At 42.7% G+C, this 21,840-nt stretch overlaps 1 protein-coding gene across 11 annotated transcripts in view; it reads left to right on the top strand.

The window, feature by feature from the left end:
- The window catches only part of ZMIZ1 (zinc finger MIZ-type containing 1), a 430,170-nt gene that overhangs the window by 304,740 nt on the left and 103,590 nt on the right, over nucleotides 1–21,840 (top strand). The window contains exon 1 of one of the 11 annotated variants that reach the window (XM_031956404.1): nucleotides 2,610–3,133. The exons of the other annotated variants lie outside the window; for them this stretch is intronic. The gene's annotated coding sequence lies outside the window, so the exon portion shown is untranslated. Of the gene's footprint in view, nucleotides 1–2,609; nucleotides 3,134–21,840 lie in introns of those variants that run through there. 11 annotated transcript variants of the gene reach the window in all.

Genomic DNA, 21,840 nt, shown 5'->3' with positions numbered 1-21,840 from the left:
AGGCAAACAGGCGGACGGGTGGTTTAAGGAAGAGACTGAGACTGAAAAATGAACAGGCCTTGGTGGGGATTTTGGAGGTGTGGAGGAGAGGTGGAGATTTGAGAAGCAAGCCTGGCGGGGAAGAAATGACATTTAATCGGCTCTCCAGTGGGGGTTCAGGAGAGAGGGAAGGAGGTGACTAGAGGGGACTGATAATCCTAACCAGGAGATGAGCCATAAAAAATAAGCTGTCATGTAGAGGAATGAATCCTGTAATGAACCAGGATACTTAGGTTCCTAGTCCTTACACTGTCCCTGAGAGAGACAGTGGGCATAATGTCGGGGTTCTACCGGGAAACCTAGAAGTTGTTTTTTTTTTTTTTCCTTTTCCTTTGTTAGAAATAGGATTCTTGGACAAATCATTTCCCCTTTCAAGTTGGCCTTACATGTCTTCATCTTTAAATTGAAAGGCCTGGACTAGGCCAGTATAGACTTAGAGCTGGAAGGGACCCTAATTAGGGGCCATCTGGCCCGATCTCACATTACAGATAAGGAGACTGAAGGCTGGGGGGAGGGGAGTATTAAATAACACTTGATCTGTAAAACTTGAACCCAGGTCCTCTGACTTCAGAACCAGTGTTTTTTCCCCATAACTCTCTCTGCTCTGTCCATTCTTTATTTCTTCTTGGTAAGAAGTGCATTCTATTTTATTTCTGCCAGAATTCAAGGAATTCCCACAAATTCATGGTAATAGGGTGTGGGCTCATCAATGCAAAAGATCTCTGAGGCAGTCCAACCCAAGCCCCTTATTTTTACAAATAAGGAAACTGAAGTAAAGGGATTTTAATAATAGTTATGATCATAATAGCTAACATTGATATAGTGTTTACTGTGTACCAGGTACTGTTCTATGTTCTTTACAATTATTATCACATTTGATCCTCATGAGGAGACTGGAAGTTATTATTTATCCCCATTTTACAGATGGGGAAACCGAGGCAAGGTGAGGCTAAATTACTTGCCCAAGATCAGAGATAGGGTGACCCTCTGAAGAGCACTGTGATGGTCATGAGGGAGGGAGGAGATAAAGCATTGTCAGCCACTGGGGAAGTGAGGGAAGGGCGTGTGTGTGTGTGTGTGTGTGTGTTTTGCAAGTCTGGTCAGTTCCAAGGCTTCCCTGGGAATTGGCTCTCGTGGTGCGCCTGGGGGCTGAAGGGGAGACCTTGCCGGCCGCCTCTCGGTGGGACGCCTGGCCCTGCTGTGCGGGAAAGCCGGGAGCTCCGAGGCAGGCTAGGGCAGCGGCCGGCGCAGGATGCGGCGTCGTGGGGGGGGGGGGGGGGGGGGGCGGGGGGCGGGCTGAGCCGGCCAGTCTGCGGCAGCTTTCAACCTCCCTCCAGTTTTCCCGGTGGGTCACATGGTCTGCTGTCTCTCTGTGTCTGTGTCTGTGTCCCACGTGCGCGCGCGGTGGTTGTGTGCGCGCACACACTCATCCTGAGGAGTACAAGGCTTCACAGATTGGAGGATGGGTGGCTGGGGGAAGGGATGGGTTGAAGAGGGAAGAGAAGAACCATGTCACCTTCGCTGTGGAGATCCCATTCCAGCCAGGAGCCTTTTCCTGGGGCCGCTCTCAACCCCAGCCTGCCCTTGTCCCCTTTGCCCCACTGGGAAGGGCAGCCACTTCCTCCTCCTCCTCCTGGCCTTAGCCCTAGGAATCCTCCGCTGCTCATTCAGCCTTACCCTGGGCAGGTGAGGAGGGAGCTTTAGGGCTGGGGACCCATCCCCGTAACCCCAGCTTCCTTCAGGATGTGTCTTGGTACATTTGTAATGTCCCCCTCCCAGCCCCTAGTTGGCCAGCCAGTTCTTTCTTCCTGGACACTCATTAGCTGGTGTGGTTGGATTCTCGTAGTCACTCCAGCCTCCTAGGGTTCCCTAATCTAAAGACTTCCAGCCCCCTGGGCTCACTAGATGATTTGTTAGACACACTCGAACAAGTGTTGCCTCCAATTAATGGATGGGGTGGGGAGGGGGGGTGGTACATGGGCGGGCGGCATTTTTAGCCACCTCTAGGGGATGCTGGAGGCAGGAGCTGCGCTTTGTCCTGAAACGTGCCCCAGCCCTCCCAGTAAGTTTGAAATGTGAGCCTTCTCAAAATTTCTCTCTCTCTCTCTCTCTCTCTCTCTCTCTCTCTCAGTTGTGTCTGTCTGAAAACGTGTGTGTGGCGTGAGTGTGTGAGGGTGGGTGGGTGTGACGCTCGCGTGGTGGGAAAGAGAAAGAAATGGATCACTAGAGAGACAGAAGCACCCCATATCTCTGGCACACAGCCGAGGTGAGATTTTCTTTTATTTATTTGGAGGGGGGGCAATCTTCTTCCTCCTCCCCCTAAAAAACAAAAGAAAAGAAAAAAGAAATGTATGTTTGATTTTCCCCCCTTTAAGAACCACCTTTCGCCCAGCCCCATCCATGTCCTTCCTGCCAGGGACATTTAAACCAACCCATGCGCTAGCTTCACTGGGGAGCTCTAAACGTGGTACCCACGAAGCCTGGCAGCTCTCTCTCTCTCTCTCTCTCTCTCTCTCTCTCTCTCTCTCTCTCCCTCTCTCTCTCTCTCTTTCTCTCTCTCTCCTCCCTCCCCCCTCTCTTTCTCTCTCTCTTCCCCCTGTTCGGGGCTGCTCAGGGATGTGTGAAGTTTTCCAGCTTAACCCGATTCCCTTTATTGTCTCTGGAGGATTGTCGCCCGAGCACAAACAGGCTGCTGGCAACCGCGGCAGCGGCCCCATTAGCAGAGCCTCCATCTGTGATTGGTTTTGCCTGGAAACTCGGAGACAAGCAATGAATAATTGATGTGTGTTGTGCAGTAGCTGGACAGGCAGAGAGAAAGGAGAGAGAGAGAGAGAGAGAGAAAGAGAGCGCGAGTGAGCGAGCGCAGGGTGCCCTCTGAGGAGGAGAAAGCGAGAGGGGAGCAGGGGCTTGAGAACAGCTTCTGGCTGCCTTGTGTAGACACAAGAAGGCTGCCCTCCCTTGCAGGCTCTGTCTTTGTTCTGCTCTAGCTGAATTCTGCCTAGAACTGTTTGTTCCCAGCCATATGTGGCCCTTTCCCCAGCAGCAGAAGCAAGAGGGGAGGAGAGGACTAGTATGAATGAAGTGTGACTTGTGGGTAAGTTAAGGGGGGGAGGGGAGGCATAGAGGGGAGGCGGAAGAAGGACACGGGCTGAAGGTGGGGAAGACTCTGGGGTGCTGGGGATGTGTCCTCCAGCCCGACTGAGGCTCTGTGTGTATGTGAGTGTGAGCTAGTGTGTGTGTGTGTGAGACAGAGGCAGAGATGGTGCATTGTGGGTAGAGCAAACCCTGGGTTGCATGTTGTCAGATGGAGAGAGCACAGCCCAAGAGACTGAAAAGGCGGACTTCCATAGAAAAGTGGAACATATTTGCATACAGTTACCATGTATTGTGCCTCCCTCAACAAGCTGTACAAAGCTGGCTAATTTTATTCTTTTCCTTGGGACTTCCCTCAACTCAGGAAAAAAAAAAGGTGGAGTGTTGACTGTTAAGCAGGCATTTTAAAAGGCTTTTTCTTTAACCTTTGATCATTAAAAAAAAAAAAAAAAAGTACCCAAGGCATTCACAGCACGTCTTGAAACTTTAAGCTGTCTGCACTGTCAAAATGTTGTCTGAATGCTCCCAGAGGAATAAGTACCTGGTGATGTCACCATTTCAGTCAGACTGGCTTCTGCAAATCCTTGCCACATAAGTCCAAACCGACTTCTGCCAAGTATTCCCAAAGAAGCTCTAGCAAAGCGGTCATTTTGGCCTTCAGATCAGTCTCAAAAGTTAGCAAGAGCTTTCTTAGTTCTCTGAGCACTATGGAGGCTGCCTTGCCTTAAGGGCCAGGGTTGGAAATATCTGTTTAAAAGGCTTGAAGAGGGAGTATTTCAAAGGATTGGAGTAAATGGGGAGGAAAAGAGGGGACAACCATATGAGAGGGTTTAGGAGAAAGGCTCCTTGCCCTGAAATCAAAGCATGCAACTTAGATGTTTGTGTTACACACCACAACAACCATCTAATCAAGATGGAAGTGGAATGAAGATGAAAGGACTGAACAATCCCAAGAAGGTTTGAAAGCTTGCAGTATCCTGGTATATAGTCAGGAATTAGGGCTGTGGTCATGTTCCTGGATGGTCCTTGGACTAAGAAACAAAATCTGTCCTTTTCCAGAGGGGCCTCTTAAAAACATTTGAGAGGATTCTAATAGCAATAGTCATGAATATTTGTTTTTTCCAGTCTGGCCCAAATGCCCCCAAAGCAGTAGCAGATGAATATGACTGTAGAGTCTTGGTGTTGGTGGGCATAGTTGATGGGCCTACCTGGACAATTGTTTCCTTTGGGGGGAGGATGGGGATATGTTGGAAAAGATTCAGGTCCAAGATGTTGTTGTCCCTGAAGACACCTTTCCTCAGGACCCATCTATGGAAAGCTAAAGCATCTTTAAGGCATTGTGTAACCTTTGAGACTGATGTGATATAGGGGACAAAAATGATGACAAGTGGTTGACATCTCCCTCAGAGTTTGTAAAGGGGAAGCCTTTTGCATCCAAGCTAAAACAGCATGGGGCTGTGTGCTTTTCTTCCCAGTCCATAATGCACATGTTGTAAAGACCTCAGGAAGTATTTCTTTTTTTTTTTTTTTTTTAATAGCCTTTAATTTACAGGATATATATACATGGGTAACTTTACAGCATTAACAATTGTCAAACCTCTTGTTCCAATTTTTCACCTCTTACCCCACCCACCCTCCCTAAATGGCAGGATGACCAGTAGATGTTAAATATATTAAAATATAACTTAGATACACAATAAGTATACATGACCACAACATTATTTTGCTGTACAAAAAGAATCAGACTCTGAATTATTGTACAATTAGCTTGTGAAGGAAATCAAAGATGCAGGTGTGCATAAATATAGGGACTGGGAATTCAATGTAGTGGTTTTTAGTCATCTCCCAGAGTTCTTTTTCTGGGTATAGCTAGTTCAGTTCATTACTGCTCCATTAGAAATGATTTGGTTGATCTCGTTGCTGAGGATGGCCTGATCCATCAGGACTGGTCATCATCTAGTATTGTTGTTGAAGTATATAATGATCTCCTGGTCCTGCTCATTTCACTTAGCATCAGTTCTGTAAGTCTCTCCAGGCCTTTCTGAAATCATCCTGTTGGTCATTTCTTACAGAACAGTAATATTCCATAATTTTCATATACCACAATTTATTCAGCCATTCTCCAACTGATGGACATCCATTCAGTTTCCATTTTCTAGCACTACAAAAGGGCTGCCACAAACATTCGTGCACATACAGGTCCCTTTCCTTCTTTATAATCTCTTTGGGATATAATCCCAGTAGTAACACTGCTGGATCAAAGGGTATGCACAGTTTGATAACTTTTGAGCATAGTTCCAAACTACTCTCCAAAATGGTTGGATTCGTTCACAACTCCACCAACAATGAATCAATGTCCCAGTTTTCCCACATCCCTCCAACAATCATCATTATTTTTCCTGTCATCTTAGCCAATCTGACAGGTGTGTAGTGGTATCTTAGAGTTGTCTTAATTTGCATTTCTCTGATTAATAATGACTTGGAGCATCTTTTCATATGACTAGAAATATTTTCAATTTCTTCATCTGAGAATTGTCTGTTCATATCCTTTGACCATTTTTCAATTGGAGAATGGCTTGATTTTTTATAAATTAGAGTTAATTCTCTATATATTTTGGAAATGAGGCCTTTATCAGAACCTTTGACTGTAAAAATATTTTCCCAGTTTATTGCTTCCTTCTAATCTTGTCTGCATTAGTTTTGTTTGTACAAAAACTTTTCAGTTTGGTATAATCGAAATTTTCTATTTTGTGATCAGTAATGCTCTCTAGTTCTGCTTTGGTCATAAAGACCTTTCAGGAAGTATTTCTTTTGGAGTGCCCCATGTCAGTGATTCCCATTGTAATCACTGTACAAGAGGTAATTTTAGATGCTCAAAAGTCCCTTCTAGTTTTAGAATTCTATAATTCTAAGCCAAGACTGTCTCAAATCTTGTGTTCATGGCAAAGAGTAGGAGCCTTTTCTCCATCCCCCATGGAAACCTTGTTTTCTTCCTCCATTTTTGTTTGAGAAAGATAACCTGGGACCCAGAAAGTGGTGAGCTTTGTCAAAGCTGCTCTGTTAGTTCCCATTTTCATACTGTTGGTCTGGGTAACCAGCATAGATTGGTTAGATGAAAGTTGTAGTCGTGGTTATTTTTACTTTGAACTTCCTTAGTGAGAACCAACCAGATGATAAGAATTTGTACTCCCTAGTAATAACTAGAAGCTTGATGAAAGGGGGAAAAAGTTTTGACTTTCAAAATGCCACGTTTGCTTATGTATAGCAAGAATATTTTTCAGATTTTTCACGTCTGCTATCACATCTGATCCTCACAAAAGTCCTATCAAAGACCCATAGAATAGGTATTAAGACTCTCCCATTGGTCAAATATAGAAACTGGGATTTAAAGAAGTGTATAATTTGTCCAAGGTCAGGTAACTTATTAATGATGGAACTGAAAGCAGAATTCAGATCCTAGCATTGCCAGTCCAATGCTTTTTCCATCAGAGAGAGGGCGGAAGTAGGAAATGTTACTCTTCTCACCTTAAGAGAAGACAGTTTATTGAATATGGTCCCTTAGCATTAAGAGAAGTAAAGGGAGGGGACAGAGTAGTAGTCATTGAGGGCCCTTAGCAGAGTCAGGTCTCTCTATAGAGTACCTTAGTGCCTCCTAGGTACCAATCAATATGAAACCATCAATTGATCGGGTATGAGGCTAAGAGCCAGGGAGCTGGCTCCAAGTTGGGTCCCCGGAATGGGAAGATGTGCTTTGGCTGAGTTAGAAGAAAAAAAGCCTTCCTGGATGAACATGGTGTTTATCTTAAATCAATGACACTTTGGTCCTGAGGGGATTTGCTGGTGCCTGTCTGTGGGGAGATACTTTCCCTGAGGTTCTAAGTTGCTGGAGAGGTTAATGGTAACTAGGGACTCCTGAAGGAGCCAAGGCTAGGAAAAGTATGAAATCCTTGTGTAGACCTGGAGACTATGAAAGCTGGAAAGAACTGCAGTGGTCAGCTCGTTTAACTGAAAGCAATCACAGTACTTCCTCTAGGTCAGGAATTCTCAACCTTTCTTACATCTTAGACTCCTGGCAGATGGTTGAAAACCCATGAATCCTCTCTGAATAATGTTTTTAAAGAGATTACAAAGGACAGTGATTATATTGATTATAGTTATCACAAAATATATATATATTTTTTAATACAAGGAAACAGCTCAGGTTTGAAAGCCCTGCTCTATGTCAAGGTGATATTTAACCATGCTGTGTAGGGGATGGCCATTTTTCTGCCCAGCTTCTTTCTTCCCTACAATCTCAGTCTCAGAGACGGTTCCCCTACAGCATCACTAGAAAGATTTTCTACAGAGACAACAACACGTTAAGGATTACGAGGCATTTTGCTCATGTAAGCCTAGAAAATGGGTAATGAAAACATTATCACCCCCATTTTACAAGTGAAGAAACTGAGGCTTAAAGAATTTGAATCCAGATTCTTGGTACAGCTGTCCTCCTTCCCATGTCAGCACTGACCTTTTATGTATTACAGGAGCATGCTGACTAAAAACCTTAATGTCATCATCACTGCCTTAGATTTCACAAAGCTCTTTCTTCATCCATTATCTCAGATGAGACTCTTAGCTGTTCCAAAACACCCTGGGAGGTAGACTGGGCTATTAGACCATTAACCCCCTTTGACAGTTGAGCAAACTGAGGCTGAGAGATTAAATGACTTGCTGGAGTTTACACCGGAAGCCGGTGGTAGAGCTGGGAGTGAGTAGAGAGTGTCATTGTTCATTCTTCCATAACACATTGCTTCCTGTAGGAGAAACATTCTTATTTCAGGGTTTAAAAATAAACTTTGTTTCCCTTCCTCTATCCTCAGCCAATAACAGTGGTGATAGGAAAGAGAGAGATTTGCATGGGATTTTAGAGGGGAAACAACTTTATCCTTTTTGCTCATTGTTTCATAAGACACCTACTATAAGCCACTTTGTAATCTTAAAATACATTCAGCTTGTCGTTGTGGCTGTAGGCTTTAATTCATCAGAGGGCTCTTCCTCATGGAATTTACTTATATTTTCTGTTAGCCAAAATAGTGACATCCACATCAACTGATATACTTAGGGTTCTAAAGCTTATCTTCTCAAGAAAAGATAGGAGAGGAGGGTGACCAAGCACCAATTATTCAGAAAATTAGCTGTGGTAGCTGCAAAGAAAGAAATTTTCTCTCCCATCAGGAAAAGTGTCCTGAAAATGAAAGGGAGAGTAGATTGTCCCTTCCAGAGCCTTCCTAACAAAGGATGAATTCCATACCTGTCATATATCATAGAGAAGGTTCTTGTTCAGGTATGGCTGAGCCTAGACAGCCACTGAAATCTCTTGAAATTCTGAGCTTCTGATCTCCAGAAGAGCTTGAACATATTATTGAATTTTTTTTTAAAATGGTTGTGCTGGACAAAGGGGCTGTCTCTGGAAACCCCCATTACCTGGTATTCCGAGGGGATCTTTTTTTTTATTTTTTTAAGATTAACTCTCCCTGTCGTGCCCATGCTTAAAGCACAATGGCCACTCATGACCCAAAACTGATTGACCATGAAGCTTTTAACCTGTTCCATTTTGGACCTGGATCAGTTTGTCCAAAACAGTTCTCCTCTTCCAGGGTTCATGATATTACTACTACAATAATGCAGATACCCAAATAAGTTTTATCCCTATTGAAGCTCTGAACTCGCAACTCAAACAATCTATCAGGCTCTCCAATAGTAGGGACTACACATGTATATGCACCACCATGTCTCAGTTAGAAATATTACTTTCTTAAATGTTTTATCAGTGCCTTTTGTTTTTATAAAACAATCATGAACACCCACACCTTCCATCCTCAAATTGATCCTTTATGACAAAGAAATATAACTTAGGAAACCTATTCATTATAGGCTGCTGAGAGTGTATACAGTATTTATACTCAGTAGTTCCCCACCTTTTTATTGATAAAAGTGTGCTTCATTACCTCTCCTCCAGTATTGAAGTGGTTTTCCTATTAAAAATATGTGCAAATGATCTTTTACATTGTTGTAGTTACTATGCATATTATTTCTTGGTTCTACTTATTTCTCTGGGCATTGGTTCATAAAAATATTTCCATGGGGAATGTTATAAAGACAAGGCTTCCCATTAGTTTAATCCAGGACATCTGGAAGAATGACCCAAAATTTCATCTGGAAGAATAACCCAAAACTTGAGGGAATTGGGAAAGGAGAGATGAAGTTAGACCTGACTCAAACAAGAACACTGGCTTAAAAAGATTAGAACTTCCTGGTTTAGAAAGGTTAGTGGCAGCAGTTCAGAGAGAGATGAAAGAACCTCAGGAAAATTTCAGATTCTTAGAAGCTTCTGGCAGGGGAGGGAGATGTCTTGGTGAGTAGGAGGTCAAACTAGCTGGCTCATGGTACTCAAGGTCAAGGTTTTCTGTTCACCTCCCACACAGCAGCTAGAACAAGCCAGCAGGCAGTCTGGATCCCCACCGACACAGAGCTAGTCCCTCTGGTCCTGTTGCCCTTTCTTGTTCTGGGTTTGACATGGATGTCCTTGAACTTACTGACAAAACCAGCCCATTGACTCACCCTGACTCCCAGCTCTACTCATCAGTACTGTCAGCTGTGACCAAGATGACAGACGCTTCCTGAGCATGTGGGTAGAGCCAAGACACTGCTCAGCTCCTCCTCCTGTGCAGGGTGGTGCTTCCTTGGCAGTAACCCAGGAAACTAGGGGTTGAGGGGGGTGCTCTTCTATTTCAGCTCAGTTCCTTCTTTGGCTGGAGATTCCTCTTTTAGAAGCCAGATTCTAGCTCTAGCTGCTGGTACCCCAAACCCCAAAACGACTGACCTTTGCCGTAGTTGTCTCCCCATTCCACCCATCATTATTTAACCCACTTCCAGTTCAGTTTCTTTTAAGATACTAAGAAGAACATGAGCCTCTTTAACATTCTTCACAATTCTTAAATGTTATGATTTAATCTTGTCTCTGTTGCTCATTTGCTTTTAAGTGACTTTAGTTCTGTGGACCTCAATTTCTTCATTAATAAAATGCATAGATAAGCTGGTTGCTTTTAAGTACTGGGGTTGCTGGAGTCAGCTTGTACAGGTTCTCCTGTCAATTGTTAAATTTTCAATGGGAAATAAATGGGAACATTTTTACCTCAGAAATCAGGATTTGATTTGTTGCTTTGTTGATTAGACTTAAGAAAGTAATGGAGAAATGTTCATGAGTTAGAGTAAATATTAAAATGTATGTGTGTTTATTTATTTTGGGGGGAAGCTGATAGACATTTACTCACACACCACTGACTGGGATAGTCAGAGCAGCTTTCCTGGAGAAGATTTGATTTGAATAGGGCCTTTAAAATTAGTACTGTTCAGTCATATCTAACTTTTGTGATCCCATTTGAGGCTTTCTTGGTAGAGATACTGGAATGGTTTGCCATTTCCTTCTCATCTTGTTTTACAGTTGAGGAAACTTTGGCAAGGAGGGTTAAGTGACTTGTATACCCAGTAAGTATCTGGGGTCAGATTTGAACTCAGGAAGAATCTTTCTGACTCCAGTCACAATGCTGTATCTACTTTGCCACTTAGCTGATCCCCAAAACCAGTAAGAAATTTGGATAAGCAGAGAGGAAAGAAGGCATTCAAGTGGCGCGAGGTGGAGAGCAGCATAGGGGTAGGAATAGTTATGGTATTTTCAGGTAGCAGTCTTACTAGAATAGAGATTTTATATTTAGGAAGCAAAAGGAATGAAATGAAATTGGATAATAAGGGTGGAATCAACTTGGAGCAGTCATTGACATGCCAGATGAGAGAGACAAAAACAGACAGAGACAGAGAGACAGAGAGAGCGAACGAATGTATGTATTTGTATGTGTCTGGAGAGACAGAAATAGCACCAGAAGTGGTCACAGTTGTGGGAACCAAACTAAAATTAAACGAGAAAATATTTAACAAACTAAATAAAAATACAGTAGAGTATAGATTATGTTAATATGTGATTTTAAAGTAAATATGCAGCCAGCATGTACAGTTTGATGACTGTTTCTGTTTGAGTTTGATATCACTGGTGTTTTAGATTGGTTATTAACCCTAGGATCAAGGAAACAACATAGGTCTAAATCCTGTCTTAGACACTTACTAGATGTGCACTTGTACTCTATGTTTCAAGTTTCCTCACATACAAAATGGGAAGGTTGGACCCAGTCCCTTTCATTTCTCAATTTGCTTATAGTGATTACTTCCTTCATGTATATGTGATATATTCCTATGGAAAGATAAGTGATAATGCCCAGATTTGTATGTAGTTGCTTAACTAAGGGGTAAAGTAAGTACTGTGTTGAGAAAGGAGAGATGGCTCTGGGTTGGAGTGCTTTATAGAGGTTTCCCAGAAGGAGGCAGGAATCATATAGAGAAGAGGGGGGTGAGGCATTCTGGGTCAAGGTTGGAAAAAGAGCCTCATAGAACGATCTCTTCTCCTTAGGGCTTAGCTTACTTAATTCTTGCTGTTCCAGTGAAGCCTTTCCTTCCTATTCCAAGCCTCTCTCATCTTCTTCCTTGGCAAACCCCCAGAGTGCTTCTAATACCTATCCCACATGGTAGCCGTACATTTATAGATGATCAGCCACTGCCTGGGCCACATATATGTACAGTAAATATGAAAGGACACAGGGGCCATGGTTCTTTGTTCTATCACCCAGCACAATCCTGAGTGCCTAGTAGGTATCCAGTAAAAACTGGTAGACTGGTTGATTAGTGAATTAAGATCATAGCTACAGAGCTCAAAAAGGCCTCTGAGGCTCAGTTTGGTAAAGTAAGTTACCAAGGTCAAACAGATAAAAACATCAGCAGTGAAGTTTCAAACCACTTCTTGAAATGCTTCCGGTGGTTGTCATGATACTTGCCAACCTGTGCATCTTGGGAAGGGCATTACAGAAGGGAACTTCAGACTACTACTAATAGATTCCTATAACATTCAGAGAACCATAAGGATTTGTTCTTTGTTTTCACAAAACTCACAATCTTCTAGTAGGGGGATCTGATCCATGGGTAGAGAACTATAATACAAAATACATCATAAGGTCATAGGAGCCAAATGTAGTGTTAGATCTGAGAGGAGAATGGAACTGTTTCTTAGGAGGAGGAATCATTAGCACTCATATCGGACTCCAGGCCATGCAGCAAACTACTTCATCCTCTGGTGTTTCCTTAATCTTCATATCCACTGAGCTTTTCTTCAGAATATGGACCTGGTAGACTGATGGAATAGCCCACTTTCCCATAGAATCCAAGCTTAACTGTCCAAGTTAGATCCAGAGAATCAAGAATGTTTTCAGAGAAACTCAGCTTTCCATTATCTCAAAGCCCACGTGCCATGTGGTAAGATAGGTCATGGAACTTAGATTCACAGAATCTTGACATTGGAAAAGAGCTTAGTAGTTGTTTCCTACGACTCACATATTTATAGGTGACAAAACATGAGACCACAGCTTGGCCAAGATCACATAGTGAATTAAGGGCAAGATCATCATCATCATCATCATCATCAATGTATCTGTCATCTCACATTCACTAAATGCTGGCATATAAAGAAAGGCAAAAACAAGTTATCTTCCTTCAGGAAGCTCCCATTCTAATAGGATGCCAGAACTAGAACCCATATCATTTGATTCCGACTCCAAGATTCTTTCTGCTATTTGAAATTTAATAAAATATGCCATTTCCCAGTTTTAGTCAGCGAATTTAAGACCCATGGGCTTAAGTCTTCCACTTTTGCTTTGATTTTAGGAGAGCTTTTTGGATTAGGATTTCTTCTCCTTTTTTTCCCCTCCTTATTCTCCTCCTCTTCTGATACCTTTACTTTCCCTCCTTCTCTTCTTCCTTTTCTTCCTCCTCTTCCTCCTTATTTTTTTTCTTCCTTTTTTGGTTGCCAAAAGTGTTACTTTTTTTGGACTTTTCAAGTGCTCTCTGCTCAGCTTTGATGTGAGCAGTTGTGTGTGTATAAAGGGTGTGAGGAGGATTTTGGCAGGACTTGTACATTTGGCTGACCTAGCACGTTGGATCAGGTTGGATTCACCTGAAGCCTACTGCTTGAGGCAGAGATCTAAGAAACATGCTTCTTCAGTTGGTACTGTCACTTTAACACTCCAGTAGTCTTAGGTCCCTCTTAGATCATTGATTCCCACTGGGAGTCAGTTTCTACATCTACATCTTTATTGACTCAGTTTCTACATCTGTCAAATAGGAATAACAAAATAACTGCCCCACTTTCCACATGTTTTTCTTCAATCAAATGAAATCAAAGGATCATAGATTTTGAGCAGGAAGGAACCTCAGAGATCACCTAATCCAATCCTTCATTAAATGAAGTAATCCCAGTGAAGTGACGTGTCCAGGATCACGCAGAGAGTAAATGCTAGAGCTGAGATTTGAATCCCAGTCCTGTGAAATGCCCTTTACACTAAGTGACAGATTCTTTGAAATATCTATTGATGCTTCTCAAGTATTGGGTCAAGACGTGGTCATTGGAGTGTGAGTTTCAGGTGTTAAAACTCTATATAGATGTTTGGAATTTGTCAGAGTACCAAGGATGGAATCTGATCTTTTTTTTTTTTTTTTTTTTTTTTTTTTTTTTTAATCTCTCATCATAGACCAGTTTTACATTTTAGCAATAGCCCAGGGTGAAACAAGACCTCCTCTAGGCAGGAATCTTAGAGAGACAGGGCCAGAATTTATGAGTTCTATTTCCCCCCCACTAACTATAACCACCAGACAGATTTTACATCAAGTCACTGCTGTGTTCTGGAACTTCAGAGTTGCCAGGGTCCAGAAAGAGAAGATGGGGCAGGGAGGAGGGAAAGTTTTGTATCTAATTAGAGAAGGAACTAAGATGTTGGACTGAGGTTCCTCTCTCACCTTAATTTCCCAGAGCTGCTGAAAGACCCTAGAGAAATGACTTAAAGAAATACACTCCTGTTAACTCTAAGCACCTCCTGGTCTTAGGATATGGTTGTATCACACTCTTTAATTGTCTCAGAGACCCAGTATTTGCTGTTGTGGATATTTCCTCTGCCGATGTAGATTATAAACTCTTCATGCCTGAGTAGATGGTTTTTAGCTATGGCCAAAACAAATTTATCATCTGGTGGCCAACCCTCTGGCTCAGAGCCTCTCCAAACTTAGCTAAGCAATCCTTAGATGTCAAACATATGGTCTATCATGGGGCCTTTTTGGAAACCTACCCAGTCTGGGAAAGGACCTGCCAGTTCTTGTGTTCCACTTGGCATAGCCTTAGAGAATCCCAAGTCACATCCATTCCATGATAAAGAGTCAGGTGAAGATTTCTGGGAAGTACAGAAAAGCTGCAGAAAACCAGGGCAGTCCAGCAGCCTAGCAAGTAGGGGCTTGCCTCTTCTTAGGGCAGTTCTCAGCCATTGCTTTCAGCTCTTTATGAAGTGATGTGTCGCTGTCTCTCACAAATCCCCAACTCTTCATCAAAAAGTCTACCTAGGTCTTTTGAGGGATCCGGGAAAAGCAGAAGACACAAACTCCTGCAGAAAGGTGCTGAGAGGCTACTTAGGGAGAGCCTACTAACATACATGAAGCGGTAAAATACAACAAAGTGCTCCATTATGTGATCCATACAGCCAATGTTGGGGGAATTCAGAGATGAGAGACTCAAGTGACTTCATGGGCCTGGAAGACTTGCTTGAGGAGCGTAGGAGTGGTCAAGGAAGTCTACCATGGTGGAAGGAACAGACTTAAATTTGATCTTAGAGTATGGGGACAATGAGTCAATAGACAAGGATGGATTGGGTACCAGGTAGAGCAGGAAGTCAATGGCAGAGCAGATAAGAGGGGCTATTAATAGAGGATTGCCTATATTAGGCAATAGTAGGAGATGTGGTCACATCCCAGGATTCTGGGTTTAAAAGCAGAAGGAAACTTAGAAGTTGTCTTGTCTGATTTTTCCCATTTATGGATGAGATTAGGGCAAGTCCCATATTCTATTCCAGCTTGACTGTGTATGTATGTGGTGTGAGTGTACACATACAAGTATAGTATATAGTATACTTTCTGTAGTGTGCTTCTGGGCAGGTACAAACAATCCCAGGTGACTAGGAAGACAGCTTGCCTGAGAGATCCGAGAGTCAAGGACTTGAGGCTATTTCTTGCCCAACAGACACTTCTATGTTTCTCTGTATATTTAAAACAAAAAAAAGGGGGGGTGGGGGTGGGGGTGGGGGTGGGGAGGGCAGGTAACAATCTGTGAATAAATCTGGGGAAAACTCCAAAACCCCTCAGGCTTTGAGGAGATGGCCTTTAAGGGGTGGAGCACAGGAGGCCCAGTACATCAGTGCCTGATATTGGTCACTAGTAAAGGAGACGTATGGTTTCTGGAGTTGGGGAATAGTCGGATAGCAGCTGTTGGACAAGATTCATTGACCTGGAGCTGAGCAGTCCTCTTGGGAGGTCCTGCTGCAGTGCTGAGCTCAGCATTACCTCACCTCCACCCTGGGAAGCCCTGAAGGCCAGCTGTGAGTGCTTGCTTCTGTTTGGAAGCTCAGAACCATTCCTATTCCTCCACAGCTCAAGGATTTTAAATGAAGTTAGGGGGTGGAGGGTGGGGAGGCCTCAGAAGCTGTGTACTCCTCCTCCTCGAGAAAGTAGATGGGTACAATAGGAGTATGTATATCTGGGTGGGGGACACGTACCTCTTGATATAGGTTGGAATCTTCTTGGCTAGAAACAGTTTTAAAGATTTGCATCTTCTTAACCTCTAATGTTTTCTATCAAGATCCATCTTGACCTTTTGCTCCATAGTTAGTAGAGGAATGCCCATTGGCCTGCCTGATACTCTAATGGAATTAGGCCTTGAAAATAATCGGGCCTGTCAGAGGGATTTATAATCCTATAAGAGCTTTAAATGGTTTTCTTACCTTCTCTGAGAAATACTTTAGATGAGCTCGATAAGAAGTTTCCCTCTTCCTATTACACACACACCAGCAAGATTGAATTTTTTTCTTTACCTGTTTCAGACTTCAATGAGAATTTTTTTTGGTGTTGTCTCACAGGTGTGAATTTTCACTTATACACACACACACACACACACACACACACACACATCCATATAGGTCACTCTCTCCTGGGGATGTCTGCCTTTTCTTTGCCTGATGGGGAGACCTTGTGGATGGATAATAAATTTAGAATCAAAGTTCCTGAATTTGAAAATTAGCTCTGCCACTGCCTATCTGTATGATCTTAATGTCTGTGTAGTTCAGTTTCTTCATTTATAAGATCAGAAAGCTGGATTGGATGCCCATAAGATTCCTTTCAGCTCTAAATCTATGCTCTTTGTTTCTGGCTGTGTGTGACATCTCTTTCTTTTCTTCATCCCTCTCTTTTCCTTACCTTCTTCTTTTCCCCTTTCCCTCTCCCTCTCCATTTTTTCCCGCTCTGTCTTGTCTCAATTCAGTTCTTTCAGAACTTTCTTACAACTATTGCTGAATACTTTGTGTATTGGGGGACTTCATTAGAAGAATATGATAAAATAATTCAAGAGAGTTTGAGATATATCAGACGTGACACAATTGATACTATAGAAATTCAAAGGTGAAAGAGTACTCTAATGAATATATAAGGAATAATATCTAGAATAATGTTGTAGACAAGGAAGACATTGTCATGGAGATTGCCTTCAGACTAAGTATGGGTGGGAGTTCATTGGTGAAGATAAGGAGGACATTTCAAGTAGAAGGAACTCTTTTGAACAAATGTCAAGGCTGAGATGTCTCTGAACTAAGGGAACTAAGGGGAGCCTGAAATGCCTAGAGTGGATGGTTCGTATTGAAGAATACTGAGAGATAATGTTGGAAAGGCCAGAAAATAGCCATATTCAAGAGGGCCTGGAATACCAAGCTAGAGAGCCACTTAAGGCTTTTTAAGTGGAGAAGTGGCATAGAGAAGATGACTTCTCCCTGATAGAACTTCCTTCTAATATCTCTCTCAACTTAATTCCTCACTCTGGGATCTTTGGTAGCTGCCTATTGCCTATTGCCTCAAGGAAAGCTTTTTTTCTAAATTTGACTTAGCTTTATTAGCTTTATTTCACTTTTTGCTTTCTTCAATTCAGCAAGATTAATCACTTACTTCATTGTATCCTGTTTGGTGACCAAACCAGTGGGTGCTGTGCAGATAGGACTAGAAGACAGAAGAACGAACATTCCCAATGAAACTCTGGACATGGAGAAATTAGGATTGGAGGCAGAGCAGATCAGACCCAGAGAGGAGAAGGAAGGGCCCCAGAATCCCAAACCACTATTTTTCTGTGGAAATAGTGGATATAGGTCATTGACTTTAGGCATACTGAGTGGTGATAAAATCATCTTCTTCAGAAGCTGGGATAAGCATTGTGACCATATTTGTATATGCTGGTGACTGAGGATATATACAGACACAAGGATTATATATGTAAATTGAAACATTTCAGGCATTCCACAATAAACAGCGACAGCCCAGATCTTGTCAGTGGTTATATCCTTTGCCAAAGCATTAGGACTAGGGGGACACCTACTGATGGCTGTGGGCAGAGGGGATCTTTATGACAGATGAGTAAGGTAAGAACTAGGGCTTGTCTGTAGATTATGAGGACAGGCTCTCCCTTCTCTCCCCATCCTCCTATTCCCCCCATCTGCCCACTCCCATCATACATTCTTCTTTCTGTCAATTCATCTTGGATTTCTAAGACAGTTAGTCAGCTGGGTATTCTTAGACATACATTGTAGAAAGGATATAGGGGAAGGACCCAAGGGGAAAGCAGAAGGGCTGCCACGTTAAAATGAAGATGTGTGAATAGTTCAGGGGTGTAGAGGGGGTGGGGAGGACAGGAAGGGATAAGAAGAATAACATTCTCTCCCATCTACCTGAGGCTATGGAAGATCTTTTTTTGCTTGGGTGATTTTTACTTTTTGTGCCATTTCAAGTGAGCGATTTCTGGCCAGACAAGGAAATTCAGAGTTCAAACTTCCTATGTGGGTTGAGAGGATCCTGGGGGGTCAAAATGGGAAGGATAATGTGTTTGTAGCTTTGATTATGTGGCAGAATGTTGTGAAGGGGAAACATTTGTCATCATGGTTACAGTGTATCCCTGGGGTGGAAAGCCTTTAAAAGAAGCTCTCAGGTACTCTGGGGACTTGGTTAGTAGCAAGCCTGGTGCCTTGAGAATGGTATTTAAAAAGGCCCCTGGCAGCTGGGCACCTGGCTTCTCTTCCCTGTGGTTCACCCAGCCAAATGTGACGAGTTGAAGTGGGACTCACTAGGCTGATTGACTGTACGGTCTGGTTTCCCATCACCTCACCCTGAAACATTCTCAAAGGTAGTGTACTTGGCAGTCTTTTCCATCAGTTCCCTAGAGAGGCACGGACACTCATTCTCCGTGGGCAAATATTTTGACCAATATCAGCTTGAAATCATCTCAATTCCATTGCTCCAGGTTCTCTGTTTCTGGTGCTTAGCTTTCCAAAGACAGAATTCTTAACATCCACAGAGCCCAAAAGTCCAGAAGGGATTGTCCCCCCAAAGGATTTTCACAATGGCAAATTGATGTTCTTGGCCATGATCTGGAGAGTGTCTCCTCACGAGTTTTCTGAATCATCAAACAACTTAAAATTATGCTCATTAAATAATTATATTAAGTGTGGTTTGTATTGTAAGAATTTCCTGGATTATTATTCAATACTCCATGGGAGGCAATATGGTGGAAAAACCACTGACTTCCAAGTCAAAAGACCTGGAGTTTGTCAATTTCTAGCTGTGGACTTTGGGCAAATGATAACCTTTTTGGGTTTTAGTTTTCTCTTCTGTAAAAGGGACTTGATAATAATACTTGCACTTCCAACTTCCTAAGGCTCACATTGTAAACCATAAAGTGCTATTTTAAAATGGGAGCTATTATACGATAATTGTGCATTAGCCAGATTATTGGACTAACAAGCACATAGTCCCCCCCCCTATATTTATTAAGCAGTTTTTGTTGGTTATGAAAAAAGGTGCCCCAGGCTCAGCTACCTTCAGAGATCATAATATCTGGAAGGTAGATCAAGCACCATAATGAGGAGACAACACAAACTCTGCTCTTGACATGCTGTGTAACCCCAGGAAAGTCACAACTTTTATCTCTTTTCTTCTCTTTAAACAAGAATCGTCACAGAGTCTTTGTGGGATACAAAAAAACTTGAAAGGTCATTGAGCAACCAAAAACTACTTATGGAGGAAGCCCTATGTGCCCAAGTTTGTGCTTGAGTCTGAGCACTGGGAGGGGAGAGCTTGGCTTGTATAACACAGAATAAACTGCCCCTGCTCCCATGGTGTACAACCTATTTGGTAGCAACCTTACCTAGAAAACATTTAGAGAAGACAGCCACATGTTTACAATATACACATAACCTGAATTATGTAACAGTGGCAGTAAATAGAATAGGTATTTTGAGAAGGGAGAGAGCAGTATGGTCTGAGGCAATTGTGTAGGCTTCAGGGAGGAGTTGGGGCTTGCTCTGAGCCAGGATAAATTGTAAAAGGTTTGGCTGAGGAAGGAGGAGGAGAGAGAGCAATCCAGCTAGGTCATGGTCTAAATAGTGGCATCTAGTCTAATCCTCTGCTTTCAATTAATCAATCAGTAAGCATTTATTAAATACCTACTGTATGTCAGATGTTCTATAAGGTCCTAGATAGATCAAAATGAAAACAAAACAGATGCTGCCCTCAGTAGAAGGGAGATAACACAAATTTCCAGAGGGTCATAGAGGAGGACTAGAAGGGTTCTTAGAAACCATCTGGTCTCATCTTACAAGTGAGGGAATTGAGGTCCAGGAAATTTAAGTGACTTGCTTTAGAGAACACTAGTTTTAAAGGTGGGATGTGGAAAAAGTGATCTGAGTCACTTAAGCTGAAGTTATTGAAGAAAGAAAAAAGATTCCTCACCTTCTAACCTCTCAGTTGAAAATCTCAGCCAATACTCAGGTGACTGAGGCTGAGACAAAGATGGGATCACCCTTTGCTTCCAGGGGCAGTGCTCTCTTCCATGTCCCAGGATGCCTCAAATACTGTTGGACTCTCCCACTTTGATGCCTGGAGACACATCTTGTACTGTGAAACAGAGAGACAAAGAGGCCGGAGAGAGAGAGACAGAGACACACAGAGAGAAAAAGAGACACAAACAGAGAGAGAGAGAGTCTCTGAGTGCTGAGGGAGAGAGAGACAGAGAGAGGAATAAAGGGAAAGAGAGGCAGTCAGAGAAAGAGACAGGGACAGAGAGGAGAAAGAGGGGGGGAGGGTGAGAGAGGAAGAAACAGAATATTCATGCAGACTGTGGCATGGAAAGAGCTAGCTTAGATCAAGTTGAGTTCAAGATCTGCCTCTAACATGTTCTGGCTGGGTGACCCTAAATAAGTCATAATCTCTCAGTTAATCTTATTGAGCTAGATACAGCTCTGTTACGGTGCTAGATTTCTGACTCAAACTCTTACTAGCTGTGTGACATGTCTTCTGACTGTCTTAGTTTCCTTGTTTGTAAAATGGAGGTCCTATCTCATAGGATTGTTGTGAGGATCAAATGAGATAAGTTTGATAAAGTGTTAAGTAAACCTCAAAAAAAAAAAAAAAAGGCACTACACAAATAAATGCATTGCTATAGCCATCTCCTACACACTGTTCTCTTGGCTAATCACCCTAGAGAAATTTGTACCCACTCCCAGTGCACTTCACCCCCACCCCCACCCCCTGGCAATTTTCTGTTGGTTTAGAAAATTTAATTTTAGCTAAATTCACATTTTTTGCCAACATCATTTTTTTAAATATTGAATAAATATAATTTGTTCATATATAGTTAAGAAACAAAATCCCTGGGGTAGTAGAACTCTCTCTTTCTCTGTGTGTATGTGGGGGGTGGGGGGGAGAGGGGGGAATCAGCACCTGCTCTGCAGTTATACTCAGGGCTAGAATACAGAGAAGTTGCCTTGGCTTCTACAGCCTGTACACTTTAGAGGTGATTTTGAACCAAAGTTTTCCCGCCTTAGAATAGTGGGCTCTCCACTATACCACACTCTGCACACACATTTTTTTTCTCTCTCTTGCTCATTGCTGTATCATCCTCCCGGGTGAGAAAAGTCCCCCGATCACTGGATATCAGCAACAGTTCACCAACCTCCTATTTTAATGAATTGCCTGGGTCACTGTGAGGCTGAGTGACTTCCTCAGCCCCGTAGTCAGTTTGTGTCAGAATTGGGACTTGAACCCATGTATTTCTGACCTGGAGGCCAGTTTTCTGTCTCTTCACAGCAAATTTTAAGACACCATGTGAATTCAATTAAGAGCGATCTTTCCTCGTAACATTTTATAATCTCTGCCCGGAATATGTGTTTTGCCTCTTACTTAATATCTCTTGGATCCTGCAGTAATGCACCATTGATGTCACAGTCGCATTAGGCGAGGCTACCTAAAATCCATCTTGAGGGCAATGCAGTTGACAGACCAATAAAACTAAGAATTAGAGCTCAGGATGGGGACAATGTCTCCCTGTACACCCCAGAGATCCACATTGTGCTGAAGTTTCTGACAGGGCACTCTGGAAGAAACTGTCTGGCGTTATGACCAGTGGGGAATGGGGCCAGGGAAGAGAGAATTCTTTTCCCG

Source organism: Sarcophilus harrisii, chromosome 2, assembly GCF_902635505.1.
Source record: "Sarcophilus harrisii chromosome 2, mSarHar1.11, whole genome shotgun sequence".
Taxonomy (NCBI): Eukaryota; Metazoa; Chordata; class Mammalia; order Dasyuromorphia; family Dasyuridae; genus Sarcophilus; species Sarcophilus harrisii.
The sequence above is the reverse complement of the archived record's forward strand: the minus strand, read 5'-3'. Positions and strand labels throughout refer to the sequence as shown.